The 20,331-nt window shown below is 38.5% G+C and overlaps 1 protein-coding gene and 1 long non-coding RNA gene across 4 annotated transcripts in view; one reads left to right on the top strand and one right to left on the bottom strand.

Annotated features, from left to right (window-relative positions):
- Positions 1-20,331, bottom strand: part of SOCS5 (suppressor of cytokine signaling 5) — a 144,746-nt gene that overhangs the window by 96,536 nt on the left and 27,879 nt on the right. The window contains exon 1 of one of the 3 annotated variants that reach the window (XM_074205293.1): positions 254-596. The exons of 1 other annotated variant lie outside the window; for it this stretch is intronic. The gene's annotated coding sequence lies outside the window, so the exon portion shown is untranslated. Of the gene's footprint in view, positions 1-253; positions 597-20,331 lie in introns of those variants that run through there. One more of the 3 variants, XM_074205272.1, reaches the window with a different exon arrangement.
- Positions 712-20,331, top strand: part of LOC141501396 (uncharacterized) — a 56,783-nt gene continuing 37,163 nt past the window's right edge. The window contains exon 1 of the long non-coding RNA XR_012472226.1: positions 712-837. This is a non-coding gene — a long non-coding RNA (uncharacterized LOC141501396). The remainder of the gene's footprint in view (positions 838-20,331) is intronic.

The raw sequence follows: 20,331 nt of genomic DNA, 5'->3' as shown, positions 1-20,331 counted from the left end.
GGCGCGGGCACCGCGCTCGGGGCAGCGCGGGCACCGAGCTCGGGGCAGCGCGGGCACCGCGCTCGGGGCAGCGCGGGCACCGCGCTCGGGGCAGCCCGGGCAGCTGCGGGCCCCGGCCCCGGCCCCGGCTCGGCCCCCGGCGCCCCCCGCGTGCTCCCCGGCTCCCCGCTCTCCCCTCCGCCGCGCCGCGCCGGGCCGGGCGCCCGTGCCGGCCTCCCCGGGGGCGCTGGCGGCGCGCGGGCGCGAGACTCACCGGCGGGCCCGGGGCGCGGGGCGGCCTCCTCTGGGGCACCTGCGCCCCGGAAGGACGGTCCGGGCGGCGCGGCCGGGGCGCGGGCGAGTGCGGCTGCCGGCCCCGTCCCGACTTCAGCGGCCGCCGGGGCGCCTGCCCGCTTCCTCCTGACGGAGCCCGGGGGCCCCGGCCTCACCGGATGCCCCCCCTCTTCTAAGGCCCCCCACTCCCTCCTCAGCCTTTTCCCCTCCCCCCCAACCCCCACCGGAATGGAAAATACCTCCCGGGGCTGAGGGCGGGGGGGAGGGGCGGGAGGCGAGAATGGGAAAGGGAGGAGGACCGCTGTGAGGGGCAGCGTGCTGCGGCCAATGGCAGGAGCCCCTCCGGAGGGGCGGGGCCGTCCTCGGCCAATCGCGAGGCGGGAAGGCGAGGGCCGGAGAAGAGACGGAGGGATGGGCGGGCAAGGGAGACGAGGAGGTCCGGCGGCTCGGGCGCGCGCAGTGAGGGGCGGCCATTTTGAAGTCGGGCAACGGGAAGGTGCAGCCCGGTTCGAGCCGGGAGAAAGGGGAGGAGCCAATCACGTTGCTACACGGGATCACGTGAGGGTGGGAGGCGTACTCTGGGCCGGGTGGAAATGGGAAGGGGGGAAAGGATGGCGCGTCACGTGGGCTGAAGGAAGTGTCACGTGGGAAGGCGGGATCCATCAGCTGGAGAAGGGGTGGGAGGTCAAGCAAAGGTTAGGGATGGGGGAGGGGAGGAATGTCCGCCCCTACCTGGGCCGGTGGGTGGCAGAGAAGCGGCGAGGGGACGGGCCCAGCCGTGGCTCCTTCGAAATGCCAGTCATCCGGCTTTACAATTACGTCATTTGATTCTCGCCACCATCCCGGGAGGGATCGGCGACGGAACTCCGCCGTGGAGGAAACTGGAGCTGTCCAGGGTGGTGCGGCCTGTGGCCTCAGCCCTGTCTGTGAAATGGGCCGCCGTGAGGCGCCGCCAGCTCCCTGCCCGCGGTGGGAGACGCGGCCCTGGGCATCTCAGCCGGGGTCCCGGGCTCCTACGGCAGACCCTGCCAGAGAGGCCTACCTGAAACCCACCCCACCGCGGCCCTGGGCGCAGGTGGGCAGAGGAGGAACGGCCAGAGTCAGCCGAGGTGGTCACCGACCCACAGAGCTGCCTGGAAGCCCGAAGGAATGAGCCGCCCCTTCCAGGCCTCCATTCCCTGATGGGATCCCTCCCACATGGGGCGGCAAATGGAGGACTTTAAAAGTACTCTTTGTTTCTGATGATCATGGACAGACTCAAAGACCCGGGGCCAGGATAGGCTCCACAGGGGAAGACTGCAGTCCCAGTCTCATGTTTCCAGGCCTCTGGGTCTTGTACCCCAATAAGCAAAGATCCGGTGCCAGTGCATTTCATATTCATTGTATTTAAGTCCCAAGTTCTGGCAAAAAGTAGCACATCATTATGAAACATTATTATGGTTTTAATTATTAGGCCCCCTGCAGCCCAACCCAGGAAACCACAATAGTGAAACAATGAGAAGCCACACTCCTCTTCCCAGGTGGCACAAATTAATACCAGGTATATGGCACGTCATCTTAATATGGTGCTGTTGATGAGACCTAGAGTCATCTCTTTTTGGCAGAACTCATTTTCAATTTAATGAAAAGAGAAAAGAGATGTGATTTTAAATACATATTTCCCTTCCTCCCCATTCCAAATACAATGTACAAATAAACATAATAAAATTAAAATGAGAAAAGAACATAGAACAAAAGAAACAGAAGAATAGATGTTGAAGGAAGGAGGGATCTCCTTTAGCTGTGAGATTTAATATCAATGAGGAAGAAATGAGGGAATTCACCCTTTCTGGAGAGCAATTTGGAATTATGCCCAAAGGGCAATAAACCCTATGCATACTCTTTGATCCAGCAATGCCATTACTGGGTCTGTATCCTGAAGAGATCATGGAAAGGGGTAAAAGTCCCACATGTACAAAAATATTCAGAGCATCTCTTATGGTGTGTGTGTGTGTGTGTGTGTGTGTGTGATGGAACATTCTATAAGAAATCAGGAGGGATGGGATTTCAGAGGAGCCAGGTAAGACTTGCATGAGCTGATGCTGAGTGAAGTGAGCAGAATGAAGAACATTGTACACACTAACAGCAACATGGGGGTGATGATCAACCTTGATGGACTTGCTCATTTCAACACTGCAATAATCAGGGATGGAGAGTACCATCTGTATGCAGAGAAGGAACTATGGAATTTAAACCATATTTATTATCTTTAATTTTTAAAAGTTGTCATATATAATTTTGCTATCTTTAATGTTTTCTTCCTTTTGGATCTCATTCTCTCAAAACACTTTCAATTTCTATCTATGCTTAGTGTGGATGCAAATGTCAAGTCTATAACTGCTTGCCTTCTGTTGAGGGGAGGAGGAAAGGGAAGGGAGGGAGAAAAATTGTAAAACTCAGAACCTTGCAAAAAATGATTGGTTGTATGTTGTATGTAATTGAAAACAAAATATTTAATAAAAAAAAGTGGAGAATGCCTGAGCTACTCATTAAAGGGAAGGATTTTAGCAAATGAAGATTAAAATCAATCACTGAACATTTTTAAGAGACTGACTAGGGTAATTTAAAGATAAAAGTGAAACTCCCTTGCCTCAAGGAGCTTCCATTCTAACAAAGGAGATATTTTGTATGTAAATAAGTAAATCCTGAATATTTAATATTTATACCATATGGAATTGGAAACAGGTACAGAGGTTGTCAAGAGTATTAGTATAGTACTTGAGCTGAATCTTAAGAGAAACCAGGATCCTGAGAGGCAAAAAATGTAGAAGTGGCACATTCTAGGTAGGGGAGGAGAATGAACTTAAAGACATGGAACAGTATGACTGGCTCAAGCATAGGTGGAGAGAAGTAAGGTGTAAGGAGACTGAAAAAGTAAGAAACCAGTTTAAGAAGTCCTTTAATACTAAAAAAGGTTTTCATTTGATCCTAGATGTAATGGGAAGCCCCTGGAGTTTGCAATGGGAAACAACGTTCACATTAATTATGTTTTGTTAATTTTATAGCTAGAAGGGCATTCTATCATTTGAAAGCTGAAGAACCTGGGACCAAGAGGTAAAGTGACTTCCTCATTAAGCTAACCAGTTGACAGACTTAGGACTAAAACCCAAATGTTGCCACTGTCCTCTATGCCTCTTTTCAAAATGATAGAATCTTCCTAGCTTTGATTACATATGGTATGTACTAGTAGTCCCCCCCCCCCCCCCCCGCTCTGATCTGTTTCACTAGTGTAAGGAATTTCCAAGAAGAAAACACATTTTACCAATATATAACAATTCTGCAACTTTTAGTCTTAGAGTTGCCTGGTCATGGAGACTTAAGTGACTTGTCAAGAAATGTGAAGGAGGGGCACCTAGGTGGTATAGTGCATAGAGTACTAGTCTCGGAGTCAGGAGGACCTGAGTTCAAATGTGGCCTCAGACACTTAATAATTACCTAGCTGTGTGACCCTGGGCAAGTCATTTAACCCCATTACCTTGCAAAAAAAGAAATGTGAAGGAGAGAATAGCTAGGAAGTCTAGAGGAGTACAAAAGGGACAGAATGGGAAAAGGATTCAAAGTCAAGCAGCCTGACACTGGAACCTAGCTCTTTCTCCAACTCTTCAAAACCTGTCCTCTTCCTCTCCAATCTTGCATATTATTACCCTCCACACATTCTGCACAGCTCAGCCTTCTTAGTCTATTTGCTGTTCCCCACACAACACTGCCTCTCTGGTCTCTATACTAGTCCCCATGTTTGTAATCAACTCAAACACTTCCCTCTGCAAGAGACATTTTCTGCTTCCTTCAAACTTGCATGTTCCTGTGTGTGCGTGTGTGTGTGTGAATATATGCATTTTATACATAAATATATATGTATATGCATATATACATATATATTTATATATATATACCTGTTCATAATGTGAAAAACAGTATATACTTGATTGATGGTTGGTGACCTAGGTCCTCACTAATAATGTAGATTTATCTGGACTTTATATGTAGTTTTAGCTTTTCCATTAGTAAAAATTATGACCACTATTGCTTAAAACCCCTATCTATTACATTATCTCAGATATATTGTTGCTATTTTTAGGTGGAAGGAAAGTAAAGAAAGAAGCCAGTAGGGATCGTAGAATCAGGTTGAGAAGAAAGAAGATGGCCAAGCAATTTGGAAAGGGAATATATGTACTTCTACTTATTCCCCCTACACTCATCCTACAGACATATGCCTTCAGTTGATATCAGGAGACAGCAAGGGGAAGGAATCCAGTATTCTTTTTATGATTAGACCTATGACTTTTACCTAATTGTTATGTGATAGTTTAATCCCATAAATCTGAGACTCTACTGCCAAAGTTTTTTGGTAGAAAATTCTAAAGGCATTTTCTATAATGATATGACTGAGTTGGCAAATAAAAATCTTGTCTTTGCAGGGTTAGTGAACATGTTCCAATGAGAGCAGCTGTTCATTGTATCTCATAAATTGTACCTTTAGGTTGTGCACAGGCTTTGAATTTTCCATAAATTCCTCCCCACCTCTCTTAACAATAGTAGTATGCTTAATCCTAAAAAAAATAACAACCCTAAAAAAAAGTCAGTGTATGATATAGCCTGCCTAGATAAATGGCATCTCTAAAGTGTAGTCCAGTTTTTGTCATTCATAACATGTTAGTAGAGGTTCAAAGCTTCAAGTAAGTTGTACATTCCAATATATCTCACAATCTTGGTACTCTCATCTCCATCAATAATCTAATCCAATTGTCACAAGAACCTCTTCAACTTTTTCTACTAATATCCTCCTTGAATTTTTCTCCAAGGGATCCAACTTCTTCATGCTTGTCTATGAAAATGGCTTTTTGGACGGGGTGATTGGGCATTTATGACTGTGTCTCCCACTCCTCCTGCCACACATGCATTTCACTGAGCCTAAGAATTTTTTATCACTTGATTTTCCATCTGAACCTCCAATGAGGACATGGAATTCCATGGAGAGCAGTGGATCAGCAGTGCCATTTAAATTAGTGTCAGTGAACTAAAATTAGAAGACTTTTTTAGGCTTATTGGCCATATATACTAGAATACTCTAGCTTTACTATGTTTAATTATAGCACTTGGGGGGGAAATGCATTCAAGGTTACTAAAAGAGTAACATGTAGCAACCCAGAAATCTTTTATTAGAACTAACTTCTTTCCCAGGAATCATAAAATCAAAGCACCATTAAGACTGAAAGGGAAGTCTAGAGTTTCTCTTCATCTTCTTAGCTTTGAGTAGGATACAATGTCCTAACTCAACACAATCAAAGAAAAAGATACCTCCTTTCTCCGCCCCCCCCCATCCAAAACTCTGGGAGGCACAATCACTATCTTCAAGTACTTAGAGAGTTTCAAAGGGGAGGAAGGATTGCCAATGTCCTGCCTCAGGGGTAGGTGAAAGCTGCAAATAGGACATTTTATGCTTGATATAAGAAAATCCAGAAATGGACTAGGCTGTCCCTGGAGGTAGTAGGTTCCTCCTTCCTGGAGAATTTTAGAAAAAAGATTAGTTGGTCTTTTATCTGCTTCCCCACCAGGATAAGTCTTCACATGTTTGGGGTAGATACCCCCCAAACCACTAAAGGTTTTGAGGCCTGTTGGTCAAACTCAACTTGGCTTAGGCTGTGTGCTCAGTTTTACCAGGATGTGGCTGCATCTTGGAGCCACAGGTGAGAGTTGGATGAAAGGTGAAAACCAAAGGTAGAGGAGAGGTCCTGAAAAGGGTTCAGCAAGCCCTCACACCAGAGGTACTAATCCTCCCTGGATACCCCTGCAAACATCAGAGATGCCGAGGTTCTTCATTGTAATCTGGACAATAACAGTTATTCTGACCTTTTTTCTTGCCACTGAACTTTGATAATTCTGAAAAAGAATTTGATTCCTTTTGTGCAACTCCTTTTCACTTAAAACTAATTCATGAATGAGTTAAAACATGTGATATCATTAATCCTCTTCAAAATTGAAGGATGGGGGCAGCTAGGTGGCACAGTGGATAGAGCACAGGCCCTGGTGTCAGAAGGACCTGAGTTCAAATCCAGTCTCAGACACTTAATAATTACCTAGTTGGTGTGACCTTGGGCAAGTCACTTAACCCCATTGCCTTGCAAAAACAAAAAAATTGGATAGACAACAACATCAAGCTCCATGAGGCCAAGGACAGTGACTAAGTGAGGGGAATTTGAATTCTGAGGATCTGGGTCCTAATTCAAACTCTGCTATTTAATAGCTATGTGACCGTGGTCATTTTGCATAATTGTTTGTGCCTCATGCATCTCCTTAGCAACCTATAATGGTGGTAGGTATCTCACCACCATCACATGACATCTACCATCATGCCACTTCATGTTTCATTGTATGTTGATACCACAAGCCACATGTCACAAAATGTCACATTGCATTATCTCATGTAACCACATGTTGAGAGTCATATGTGTCGCACAACATTGCAATGCCATGTCACCCTCCCGTGTCATCACATGGCATTTATCACAATATTATATTTATCTTGTGATGTCACATATATATCATGCACCATCAGTGTCATGGTGTGTCCTGACAAGTGTTGTATAACATATGATGGTAGTGGTGTTCTATACACACACACACACACACACACACAGATATATATATATATATATATATATATATATATATATATATATATATATATATTACATGTTGGCATGTCATATTTTTTATATCCTGTTCTTTGGTCCTATTATTTACCTTCACTTTGTTTGATTACGTAGATTGTAATATTTCTTGTCATGTTATCACGTATAATTTCTCTGACCTACAGAAAACAACAGCCCTTATTTTATTGAGGAGTCAGATATTTGTGAATCTGTTTGGGAAGTATATGGTGGGTGCTTAGGGGATGTACCCTGCTATTCAGCATTTTACATCTTGCTTCTTAAAATACTCATTTAGCAATAGATTACATTCTTAGAAGAATAGTATTCAGAATGATACCAATGATGGTTAGACAACTGGAAGCCGTAACATCTGAAGATTGCTGGAAGAAGTTGAAATTGTTTAGCCTGGGGTAGAAAAGGCTACCTTATGTGGTGAAGGTTTGTCATGTAGAAGATAAATTCAATTTATTTTGTTTGGCCTCAAAATCCAGAACTAGGACAAATGGGTACAAGGTGTAAAAGGGAAGAATTTGGCTCATTGTAATAATAGACACAACTGGCCCAGAGTGGAATGAATGCCCTATTTTGAGAGGCTTCATTAGAGTTCTTTAAAGTAAATGGGGAAATTTTGTAGAAGAGGTACCTGCTCAGGTATGGGCACATATCCTAATATGGGGTCTCCAAGGTCTCTCCTTACGGAGATTCTGTGAGTCTAAAACCTCCATGGAAGCTCTAAGCATTATTTAATGTGTGTGTGTGTGTGTGTGTGTGTGTGTGTGTGTACTCTAGTACACTCTAGAAAAGTATATTTGTATCTATGTGCATATATATGTAACTGACAGAGAGAGAGATGGGGGAATGTATGCTAGATTTGGAATCAAAGGACCTAGGATTGAATAGCATGTTTGTGACTTGGGACAAATTGCTTAACATCTCTGAGCCAAAATTTCCTCATACTGATAAAAATGAGTACAATTTACTTGCACTGGCTCCTTCACAAGGTTGTAAGAAAAGCACTTTGTAAAGGTACAACATAAAAAAATGCCATCATCAGTAACCACTGTTCAACTGGCACAGAGCAAATGTTAGTATTTTAAAACTAAAACCAACTTGAGGGATATCAATGTCTCAAAATTCACTTAAAAAAACACTAAAGGCATTAACTGCTATATCAAAATTAGATAATCCTTTTTTATTGAGACAGAATTTTATAAAAATATTTCTTTGCATATTATTTAGTAATTTAGAAAACGTTGTATGATATTTTAAATTATTATAGAATTTATGATACTGTTCATCATAGATGCAGTCTATCTTGAATCTTTAGGATTAAGAACAACATTAATTATCCTATCAAGATGATGCTTCTTATAGGCTAGAGGATATAACTAAATTATACATTTGCTCATACTGAAACTAGGTATAGCCAAAATAAAAACTGATTTTGATTGATTTGACTGATGGAAAATGGAGAAAAAAATTCAGACTAGTTCCGATTGATTATGGATCTAAAGCAGAAATGCTTTAGGAACAACTCCATTCACTGATAACAGCAAACTAGTACTGACTCCCTAAAATAAACTGGCTCAGTTCCTAGTAAGAGGAATACTGGGTAAGACCATCTGTTCCTTTCTTTAATCTTGACAGTGCTCACTAGATAAACACAAGTACTGAAAGAGTTACTGAATGGAAATGAAAAAAAAAACAAACAAACCTTTGCCTGCCTGGACTTGCAGTTGCACCGAAAATAATAAAAAGCTATGCAAAATGGAAGATTAAGGAACCTTTTGGAATTGCCTAGAAAAATATTCTGATTACCATAATATTACTGGTTGACATTGTCATAACATTCACTATCACATTGAAGTCTTCTCCTGATGGACATCTCCATCATCACAGGTGTCTCAAAATCATCGTGTCTAAAATAGAATTAATTATTTTCTCCTCTATTCCCACTGCATTTCTTCATTGCCCTGGGTCTATGGAAGGCATCATTATCCTTACACAGGTTTAGAACTATGGAATCAACTTTAGCTCTTAATTCCCCCTCTCCTCTCCCCCAGTCAATCAATTGCCAAGTCTTTTCAATGTTGACAGAAAGCTCTATATAATAGAAAAGTAAGGATCTGGATTCAAGTATCATCTCTGCCACTTAAATATATGTTTAGGCAAGTCACAACTTCTCCCAGTCTCAATTTTCTTCCCTACAAAATAAAGAGGTTGGACTAGGTGGATTCTAAACCCATGATCCCTCTCCCTTACATCCTATATTAAATCAGTTGCCAGGCATTACCAATTCTAATCCTACAACATCTCTTATATCTGCCTTTTCTCCACTGACACAGCCAACACTCTAAAGTCTCATAGCCTCTCACTTGGATTGCTTAAGAGATGGCCTTGCTTCAGATCTCTCTGCCATCCAATCAGTTGTCTACCCATCTGCCAAAATGAGATCCCTAAAGCACAGGAATGATCATGCCCTTCCTTTACACACAAAACTTCAGTGACTCCAATTGTCCCTGGCATAAAATGGAAACTTCTCTTTTTGGCTTTAAAATCCTTCACAATTTATCCAGCATATCTTTCCAGACCTCTTTCGCATCATTTCACCTCATGTACTCTGTATTCTAGCCAAATTGGTTGTCTTCTTGTTTCTTCATATATAACATTCCATCTTTCACCTCTATGCTTTTGCACAGAATGTGCCCTCCTCCTGCCTTGAATATTCTCTGTTCTCAACTCCCATCTATTAGAATCTCTAGGTTCATTCACCATTAACTCAAGTGTCAATTCCTACCCAAGGCCTTTTCTCAACTCACCTAGACAAATGTTAATTCTCTCCCTCCCTCTTTCTCTGTCCTCCATCTGCCTCAATATATAAATATATGTTTATATATATGTATACATATATATTGTTAAATATAAAAATTATAAGTTTTTATAAAACTCTTTTCCTGGTCAAAGGTTGCTTTTCTTAAGCTATACTGAGGATCAATCCCTTTATAATTTTAAAAGGGAATTTTGTCTGACTCTCCTTAAATCAAGAGAATTCAATCCCCTGCCCAACCTAGTTAAACTCAAAAAACCTCAAAACAAGTTACCTCCCTGAAGGAAAATAGCATTGTAGTGGAATGGTCCTCAAAGATCAAATAATAAGGTTTTTTTTTCCTACTCTTGTTAGATATATTCTGTTCCCCTGCCATTGCCACTATATAAATTTTGTGATTTCACACAACTGGGGAGATCATTTCTAAGATGGTCTCCATTCCCTAATGGTAGTGGGTAAAATCCCAGAGAAATAAACTTTGTGACTTATATATTTTTCTCTATGTAGTTGTTTTTTTTAAGGTTCTAATTTTAGGTTAATAATATATATCATATATATACTGTATATATGTATATATGTATGTATATATATATATATATGTATATGTTTGTGTATAAAATTTTATCTAGGGATGTGTTGCTTCCTATGTCCCCCATCAAATTTCTCCAACATAATTTCCTTAAAGGCAGGAATTGGTTTCATTTTTATCTTTTGATTCCCAATGTCTTGCACAGTGCTTGGTACTTTCTTTTTGCTTTTCTCTATTTTTTTGTTTAGGCCTGTGATTGTATGGGCACGAAGAACTCCTGATAAAGAAACCCCCTCTCCTAATAAAGATCTGCAATGATTTTACCCCCTTTTAGTCTTAGAAAGTTGCCTGGGACATTGGCAGAATGAGCCACCTGCCCAGGATGACACAATCATTATGTGTCAGAGACTGGACAGATACTCAGATCTTCTTGACTTTGAGGATACTTCTCAATAGGTACCAAGAAGTTGCTTAATAACTGCTTATTTAATCAATTTGAATTAAATCCATCTTGGACCTTATGAAGAATGTTAGATGTTGAAGTTTTAAAAGGATCTTATAAGGTAGCTTTATCCTAAATCATTTTATTTTATTTGGATATTTCTTTAATGACTAAAATATTTGTTTAATTGCTTACTTGATGTTTCAACACTGCAATGACTTTGTCCTATCCTGAAATATCTTACTAGAATGCAAATGGGTCTTTAAAAGCTATTCCATACAGGTTGGTGGATTTAATTTTTTTTGAAGTACCCTATATAAATACTACAGTCTCTGAAGAACTGAAGTTCAAGATCACCTAAAGGGCAATGGCATAGACAAAATAAAGATTCAAAACATTCCAAATGAATAATCTTACAAGAAAAGTAGAATGAGAGATGTTCCAATTAAATCAAAATACATTTTTAAGTACCTAATATGTGCCAGACTCTGTGTTCAGCATTATAGAAAGAAAGGCAAAAACAATATCTGTTCTCAAGGAGCTCATCTTCTAATAGAAAGACAACATACAATTATGGTACAATTATGCATAATATATATCAAAGAGAAGGCATTAATATTAAATGAAATGGATAATGGACTTGTCTTGTGTAAGGAAAAGTAAGAATAACAGTGTCAAAGGAGGGAGTAAATATAAAAACTGAAAAGTAGGAGAGATAAGTTAATGAAAGGTTTTAAAAGCCAAATAGAAAATTTTACATTTGATACTAGAGGTAATAGGGAACCACTGGAGTAGATTGAATGGGGAAAGGCATAAGAAGGTGACATCATCAGACCTATGCTTCAGGAAGATCACTTTGATATCTGAGTGGACTTTAGTGGAGAAAGAGGTAAGGAGACCAACCAGAGGGCTAGTGAAGTAGTCCAGATGTGAGGCAATGAGGACCTGAACTAATGTGGTGGCAGTATCAGAAGTGCCATCTTTCTGGTATCTCAGAAAGATATTGGAAAGGGAGAATCAGTAAGACTTCACAACAGATTTTGCGTGTGGGAGTGTGAGAGGGAGAAAAGGAAGGTGAGTGGTGGTGTGGTGGTGAAAGAAAGTAAGTTGAGAATAACTCCTAGGATGTAAGTCTTGAGTAACTGGGAGGATGATGGTACCATAGATAGAATTGGGAAGGTAGGAAGAGAGTGTCATTAAAGAAATGTATGACTACAAAATGTTTAAAAATTGGATTGCTCTGATAGTGAGTTGAAAGGGTAATTAATGCATTGACCACATTTTTCACTTAATGTCCATATATTATCAAGAGAATTAGAATTGATTGAGCCTTCCATGTTGGATTTATAGAGTGTATGGACAGCAGTCTTGCAAGTTTAAAAGGCACAAATTGTTGGAATTTGCATCAGTAGAGCCAGTATCTACTTTGATGAGATCACAGATTTTTTGAAGTAAGGAAGGTACTACTAGTCCTATTTTTATTTCAGGACACTTGCAAAAGTGCTTAGGTGCTTGGATTGTATTATGTATGGGTGGTATGGAAACAACTTAAGACATAGTAACTATTTTCATACTTTGTAAAACATTTCTTACTTAAATGAATGTAAATAGAGAAAATAATAAACCCACTGTTATATATGTGGGCTATCACCACCCTAAGCTAATGGATTTTTAAAAACTTATTTTTCATATATATGTGCATATTATACCTTTTGTTCTACTCAGAAATTTTCATTTGCACAGATAATAACCTCAGAAGATGGTCCAATATTGTGTTAATTCAGATTAATTAAATAACCAGAACTGATAATTTGATCCAAAAGCTGATACATTGCCATATTTTCTTTTCTTTCTTTCTTTCTTTCTTTCTTTCTTTCTTTCTTTCTTTCTTTCTTTCTTTCTGTCTGTCTGTCTGTCTGTCTGTCTGTCTGTCTTTCTACATAGCTAGGTAATTATTAAGTATCTATGGTCGGATTTGAACTCAGGTCCTCCTGACTCAAGGACTGGTACTCTATACACTGTGCCACTTAACTGCCCCCAACCCCATATTTTTTACATCCTAAATGTGACTCACAAATTTCACTCTTTCCTTAGCCTTGTGTCATTTAAAGTAAAAACTCAGTTAAAATCCCTTTTTTTGGTTCTACCAAGAAATAAATGCAATTATTCTTTTAGCATTAAAGTCATATAGTTCTCATGTGTTATACAATATGGCTTAGATCTACAGCATTTAAATTTTCTAGCCCACCATTCTCTGGTGGTGACAGAAAAGGAATTTTCCAAGAAAAGGCCAAAGAGAAATTAATTTGCCTGATATTGCTTCTGTTCTTTTGTTCTTTCAGAATCTAAAATTAACCAACATCTGCAGTGTCAACAGGGACTCCATATGTCATTCAAATTCACATTCTTCCCCAAAATGCATTTGAGGCAATGCAATCTGGTTGGAATTCTAAGATAAGGGGAAAAAAAAGAATGAATTTATTGAAAAACTGACCATTAAAATCAGTGAATGGCCTATAGAACTTCATTGCATTGTATGTGGTACCTAGTAAAGAAAATACCATGAAAATTTTCTGGCATTCAGTGCCAGAAACTAGAAGTAAAACTTGCATATGTTTTATTTAATATAAAGGTGAAAAGTAGGTTTGCAGAATTTGATGGATTTCATATGTACAATGTTATTAGTAAAAGATTTACACAGAGATTCATCTGATTTCTCTTATGACTTCTTATTTTACTTAGCCAGGCAACTTCTCATCCCTGGATTTTTTCTTGTAAAGCTGCACCTCATAAATCCTTCTTTCCTGACATTTTGTAGACCAAACTTAAGGCTGTTTTCTGCAGAGAATTCAGTAGCAAAGTTTTCCTGCATAAGATCTTCCAATTAAGAGTACTTTCCTCAAAGTAACCAATTGTATTTTGCTGCCATATGTCTTGAACTATTTCCTTTGTATCCCAAAGTTAAATTTTTTAAGGTATATACGTATTTTATATATATATTTTTTCCACACCTTCTGCTGAGAATTCCTAACACAATGAAAACTTGCTTAACTTAAAGGATTTTTCAGGAAGATAATTCTTGAATTACTCCCATCAGATTTAAAAGAACTTGGTAGCTTTTTTTACAAGCATCAGCAAACTTATTTCTTATCAGCAAATCATAGAAATTTCAATTAATGTGGTTTTGTTATCTAAAATTAAAGAACTCAGTGATTTCCATTTCTAGGATTTTTTAACCAAAAATATTATAAATACTTGTTATTATAAAAGAGTGATAGTATTATGAAAAAAGTTCTGGTTGTTTCAAAAATGATGAACAGTTTTTGATGACATACAGTGATGACTTCAACAGGAGGGGCTCTGGGAATAAACTCAGAGTGGTTGACAGCAAGAAGGAAAAGCCTGAAAATATTTATTAAGAATTGATGTAGAAAGAATGTCCCAAACATAAACATACTTAAATATGGGAGTGATTATAAAAGACTTAAGGAGAAGATATAAGATGTAGTTGGTCAGAGATAACTGGAATAATGAAAGAACATGAAAGAAGAGATAGAGAATGCAGATTGGAGAGTCCTGAAATTGAGAGGAAGTTTAAGTCTGATTCAGGAAAGCAGTAAGAACTCTGCCAGTGCAGGGATTGGGAATGATTTTGGCAGTGGCGTTCTGAACTAATTGGCTGAAGAGGACTGTGTAAACTGGAGAGACTAGAGAAGAGAGACTGAGTTGAGGAAGGAAGTGGTTAAGATACAAGCGACAGTTTCCCTATCCCAAGTTGTGTTCAACCATAGTTTTTTTCTCACTGTGAAGTCATTGTTCTTTTTTCTTTTTACAAGAAGACCTGACCTTCAAGGCCTATGTTTGTCAAGTAAAAAATTATTTATTCAGTAATTGAGGTACAGAGACCCTAGCCTGATAATCATTTCTAGCAATGGCTTCAGTCCCATTCAGTTAAAATCAGAATTCCCAATCCATACACTTGCAAACCACAAAACACACCTCTTTGTGCTGAAACCAAGCAAAATTGTCCCTCCTGGCTGTTCAACTGCTGATTAATGGATTGTGCAGAAAAATGTTTGAAGAGTCATTACAACCACCTCCCTTCCCTCTCCCAAAGTACAACATATCTCTGCCAGATTGGCTGAAACATGTGTAGTTGATCATTTCAAACCATTCTGGCCAATACCTGTATGGTCTGGCTAAACTATAATACAAGAAAGTACATGCTGTTCTCTTCAAAGTACTACTTAAAAATAATAGCATAGAGAGTTTGACTGCGCCTATATCTCACAAATTAAATGAAAAAATCAGTATGGGACCTGTCTTGCAACCTGGATATCTCATTTACTCACTGATACATTAGTAATTTTAATATTTAATTCTGTTCATTTATGTTTTCAATCATGTGCATATATCTGATCAGGTTAGCATGTACAATCTAGTACAAGTACTAGAATTCTAGTTGTCTTTTTTTCCCCTACTTGGGGGAATGATGAATCAATTAACTTTTGGGTAGTGTATTGAGGTTTACAAAAAACTGTTTCTTCCAACAGCTTTGGTGAGACAGAAAGTGTTAGTATAATCAATTACTCCCTCTTATAGTTGCCCAGCAGGTGATCTCTCCTCTATTTGTGGTCTCTTTTAATCACAATGGTAACTTCTTGAGAGAAGAGACTTCCTTGATTTTCTCTTTGTATGCCCCTTAGTGAAACACTTAACAATGTTTGTCCCTTCTGTTTCATATATAATACTTGTATCAGGGTCTCATTTAAGAGAGAACCTGGGTACTCTTAAGGAAGTTCCCTCATTTGTCTTGGTTCATAGCCAAGGAAATTTGAAGAAAATGAATAATGCCTGGTACCCTCCATTTGCAAACATGGAATTCATATTTCAGAAGAAAATGTCATTAAGCGGAAGAAAAGAAGCAGAAAATATTTGAATGAATATTCTACAGTTCAAGTTGAAACTACAGGATGTGAGTCAATTCTGGTCAATTGCACTCCTGGGAATAAGGGAAGTCTTCCTTATTAAAGTCCTTTTCCTTCTCTAAGCCTTGTCTTGACTAGTTGTGCAAAGACAAGCTCATTTTAAAATTTTTCTTATCTCCCTCTCTCCATCTTCTAGCTATTGCTTATGCAACACTGTTCCAACTCTGTAATTCTATTAGCATAGCCAGACTATCAGTTTCTTAGATTAGATAAGGACAAATGTAATCTTTTCTAGGTCATCTCTCCCTAAAAAAGTGAAACCCCTTGGGGAGATGCTCTTATCCTTAGGTGTGGTTCTTACCCTAAAGATTTTCTTTCTTCAGCTTTTCCTTTCTATCAGTTATCAATCCCTCCCAATACAAGTGTATATACTTTGGGGGGGTGTCAGTAGGAACCCTTCACAGGTTACAGAAGAAAGGTATCTTAGAAGCCATCTAGTACCAACCTACAGGAAACTGAAATCCAGGGGAAAAAAAGTCACTAACTTGTCAAAGGACACACAAGTATGCATGCTTACAGGCTTAGAGTCAAGATCCTTAGATTATAAATCCAGTATTTTTCCTACTATATCACAATACCTGCCATTATTTTCTCCATTAACTCAAGAAAAAGAGGAAGGGGAAATATCAACATACTGGACACCTGTCCACAACCACCTTGTAGTCTCTAATAAATGAAAAGAAACTCAAGAGGGCAAGAGAAGGAAGTGACTATTCTAGTCAACAATCAAAAGATCAGAGACAAATCTATACCTACACTCATATTAAATTCTGCCCTTCTCCCACATTTTCCAAAGTAAACTGGGTGGAACATCCCCTCATTCTTTGTACACAGACAGTATCTTTTTGTGCCTTTCTTTAAAACTTGCCTTTAATATTGATTTTAGCCTGATTTTGTAGGCAAAATAGAGCATGTTGATCTACAGAAAAGTTGCCTCTAGTTCCAGGAACTCTTATGGCTCAGTACCTACTCAAAACCATAGCTTATGAAACTTTCTGCTCTTTACATTTACTATGTAACAATAGCATAAAAACACTCAATAGAAAAAATTTCCCCATAGATGAGACTTATGTTTTCCATAAGTTACCATGCACATGAGTTCATACTCAGAGAACATGACTAGGTTAGATGCATGGAGGACATGAACCAGGAACCAATGGGGCCAGGGCACACAGTGGAAAACATGCATATGTCTGAATTTACATGACTGCTGATGTATTTTAATGATGTTATCATACTATTCTTTTCTGGGTATTTCATCTCTACTGGTCCTGTGATTGCCAGGTTTCTTTTCTTTGGCTTCATCTTCCATGCTTCAGGTTTTCAGGGCTATCTGCTAATGTATAATAATTGAGGCAGGCTAGGAGCTTTTTAAGTATATACCTAAGGCCAGGGGTCCCCAAACCTAATTAAGGGAAACCAACAAAAGCCAGCCATAGTGCCTGGGGCTAAGATTATTATTTTAACTTGGTTTTATGCTAATTTGAAGTCTACAGACTATCTGTTTTAAGATTAGAAAATTCCTTTAATTCTTTAAATTTCTAAGTCAGGAATTCTTTAAATCTTAAATCTGCCCCACCCTCATCCATACCTTTTTTTTTTTTGAGACTGGGACTCTGTATCTGTTTTTTTTGGGGGGGCGGGGGGTTTGCAAGGCAGTGGGGTTAAGTGACTTCTCAAGGTCACTCAGGTAATTATTAAGTTCCTGAGGTCAAATTTGAACTCAGGTCCTCCTGACTCCAGGGCTGGTGCTCTATCCACCTAGCTGCCTCTGGGGCTCCATATCTCTCACCCAGGTTGGAAGTCCAGTGACCATTCACAGATCAGATCTCACTGCTGATGGTCACAGAAACTCTAACCTGATCCATTTCTAACCTCTATCATTTTGTCCCTCCTTAAGCGATCTGATATCCTCCTGCTCCCTGGGGTTTACTACATTGGTTCTGGGGTTAGTGTGAACACATTCAATCAGCCTGGGACTCATGAATCTACCAGCCTCAGTCTTACCCATTACAGTGATTACATGTGCCATCATGCCTAGTTTAATCTCAAAAATGAAAATAAAGATGAGCTTTTTTCCCCTATCCAAGTTCATTGATCCCTACATATTCCAAATTAGGAGACTTTGCTTAAAACACTCTTCTAAATTCATTGCAGACACTCTCCCCATCAAAATCCATCAGAAACTTTTTGGAGGCTTGAGTTTAAGATTAAGAAGTCTTTACCATGTTCAAAATAATAATAACACACAGATGAACCAGAGAAAAACTATTTAAAGAAAAAAAAAACCTTCTGGTTAAACAAGACAGTAATCTGGTAGAAACTAGGTTTAGACCAGCATCTTACAAAATAGACTAAAATGAGCTCCAAATTATAGTATATGAATGTCATGCCATTAGAGAAGAGATGGTATCACTTTTCTTGTTCAGGGAGATCCATAATATCCCAGAGTAGGGAAATGTATGGGCTACACCATCTTTGACCTCCCTGGTTTATTTGCCTAGTAGAGCTTCATGTGTTTTTAACTAATTAGGCAAAAGTAGCCTTTATGATTGGAAAATTTCAAAGGGTAGAATCTTTGATACAAGAGTAAAAGTGCAAAGATTTTCCATCATTCACTTTTTCATTCAACAAGCATTTATTAGGTGCATAAAATATACAAATCATGAGAAAAATACAAACTTCCTCCTGGAACTCATTCAAAGCTTAATACAAAAATAAGACATAGATACAGATAACTAAAATGTAATGATATATTGGTTGCATAAACTTTAAAGGAAAAGTAATATAATTAAATCTATTGACATACAATAAACCTTCAACTTTTTATATGTTTTGTTTTTTGTTTTTTAAATCTGGTGTTTAAAAAACACCAAATAAATTTAGCATTTCTACATACAAAGTAAAAAAGAATAGGATTGTTCCTGAAACTAGAATCTATTATGTACAGATTGTTTTTCTTCTAAATGTATGAAAAGTCCAATATATAAATTCCAAAGTTGTCCTACTTCTCTGTGATCCTTTATGAACTTCATTCCCTTTTGTGTATTTTTTTAAAAAGATACTTCAATGATGTTCTTTTCTTTTCCTTTTTTCTATTTTGATATTTCTAGTCTTCCTCCTTCCATTCCACATTCATTCCCATTGAGGTAAAAACAAATAGAAAAAAAAACCCTTGCAATATATACGTAGAGTTAAGAAAACAAAATTCTCAGACTGGAAAATGCAAATATGGTCATCACAGGGGATTTTCCAAAACTTTTCAACCTTCTTCAAACTACTCATATTTCTCTTCTTCTACACCCTTTCAGTTTAGAATCTTACTTCATATTAAACTGAATAAATACTAATCATTTAACAAGTCTTTACCTGTTCTCCCATCATGTAGCTATCTTCTGCCACTGTTTTCCTTCACCCCTATATCAATCACATGAAGGGATAATGAGAGAGTGGGGTGATAAAGAAGACAATCTGCTGATGAAGACAGAATGAATAGAATTAATTGAGCATGTAGAGAAGACCCTTTTCTTTGGTAAGAAGTATCACCTCAGGAATTAATAGAAACATAAAAAAAGACCTATACAAGAGAGCAATTGAAGGGCACTTCAATTAAATAGATAGGTGATGGTTGGATGGACAGACTGATAGGAATAGTAGATTCGATGAGGGCTTAGTCACAAGGAAAGCAAATTCTAAGCTTAGAGTGGAGAAATGTGAAGAGAGTTGTAAAAGGAATAAAGAAAGAGTAAGAATCTGTAATGGGGGTCTGATTGAGGGAAAGAAAAGAGAGTCAAGGGAGCAGATTCTCGTATCAGTCATAGAACATTTTTACTAGGCAATTCTCCCATAATATTCTTTATTACAAAGAGAGGGTAAGGAGTATAAAAAGGGAAGGGAGTACAAAAGAATAGGATGGAGGGAAGTATAAAATTAATAGTTATAACTATAAATGTTAATGGAATGGATTCATCCATAGAATGTAAGAGGATAGTAGAATGGAGTAGAAAGCAGAATCTGAAAATATTTTGCTTATAAAAAACACACTTGAAACATAAAGACTCAAAGAAATTTAAAATAAAGAAGTTTTGAGCTAAACTCCAAAGAAGCAATCACCATGATTTCAGATAAGGCAACAATAAAACTTGATAATCAAAAACCACAAAAGGAAAACCATGTTTTGCTGAAAGGTATAATACAGAATGAATTAATAATAGTACTTTATATATATATATATATATATATATATATATATATATATATATAAATTGAATAGTTTAGAATCTAAATACTTAAAGGAAATGTTATAAAGAGTAAAGGTAAAACTATAATACTGAGGGCCTCTATGTACCCCTCTTAATCCTAGATAAAACTAATTTTAAAAGTGAACAAGAAGGAAAATAAGGACCTGAATAGGATTGTAGGAACATTCTGTATATAAGCTTCTAGTGATTGTTAAATGGTAATAGAAAGGAATATGCCTATTTCTCAATTGTGCATGGCACCTTTACAAAAATAGACCATTTACTAGGGCATAAAAATCTCACAAAGAAAAGCAGAAAAAGAAAAATATTAAACAAATT

This window comes from Macrotis lagotis, chromosome 1, assembly GCF_037893015.1.
Source record: "Macrotis lagotis isolate mMagLag1 chromosome 1, bilby.v1.9.chrom.fasta, whole genome shotgun sequence".
Classification (NCBI taxonomy): Eukaryota; Metazoa; Chordata; class Mammalia; order Peramelemorphia; family Peramelidae; genus Macrotis; species Macrotis lagotis.
Note: the sequence above shows the minus strand (reverse complement) of the source record. Positions and strands in the feature narration are given on the sequence as shown.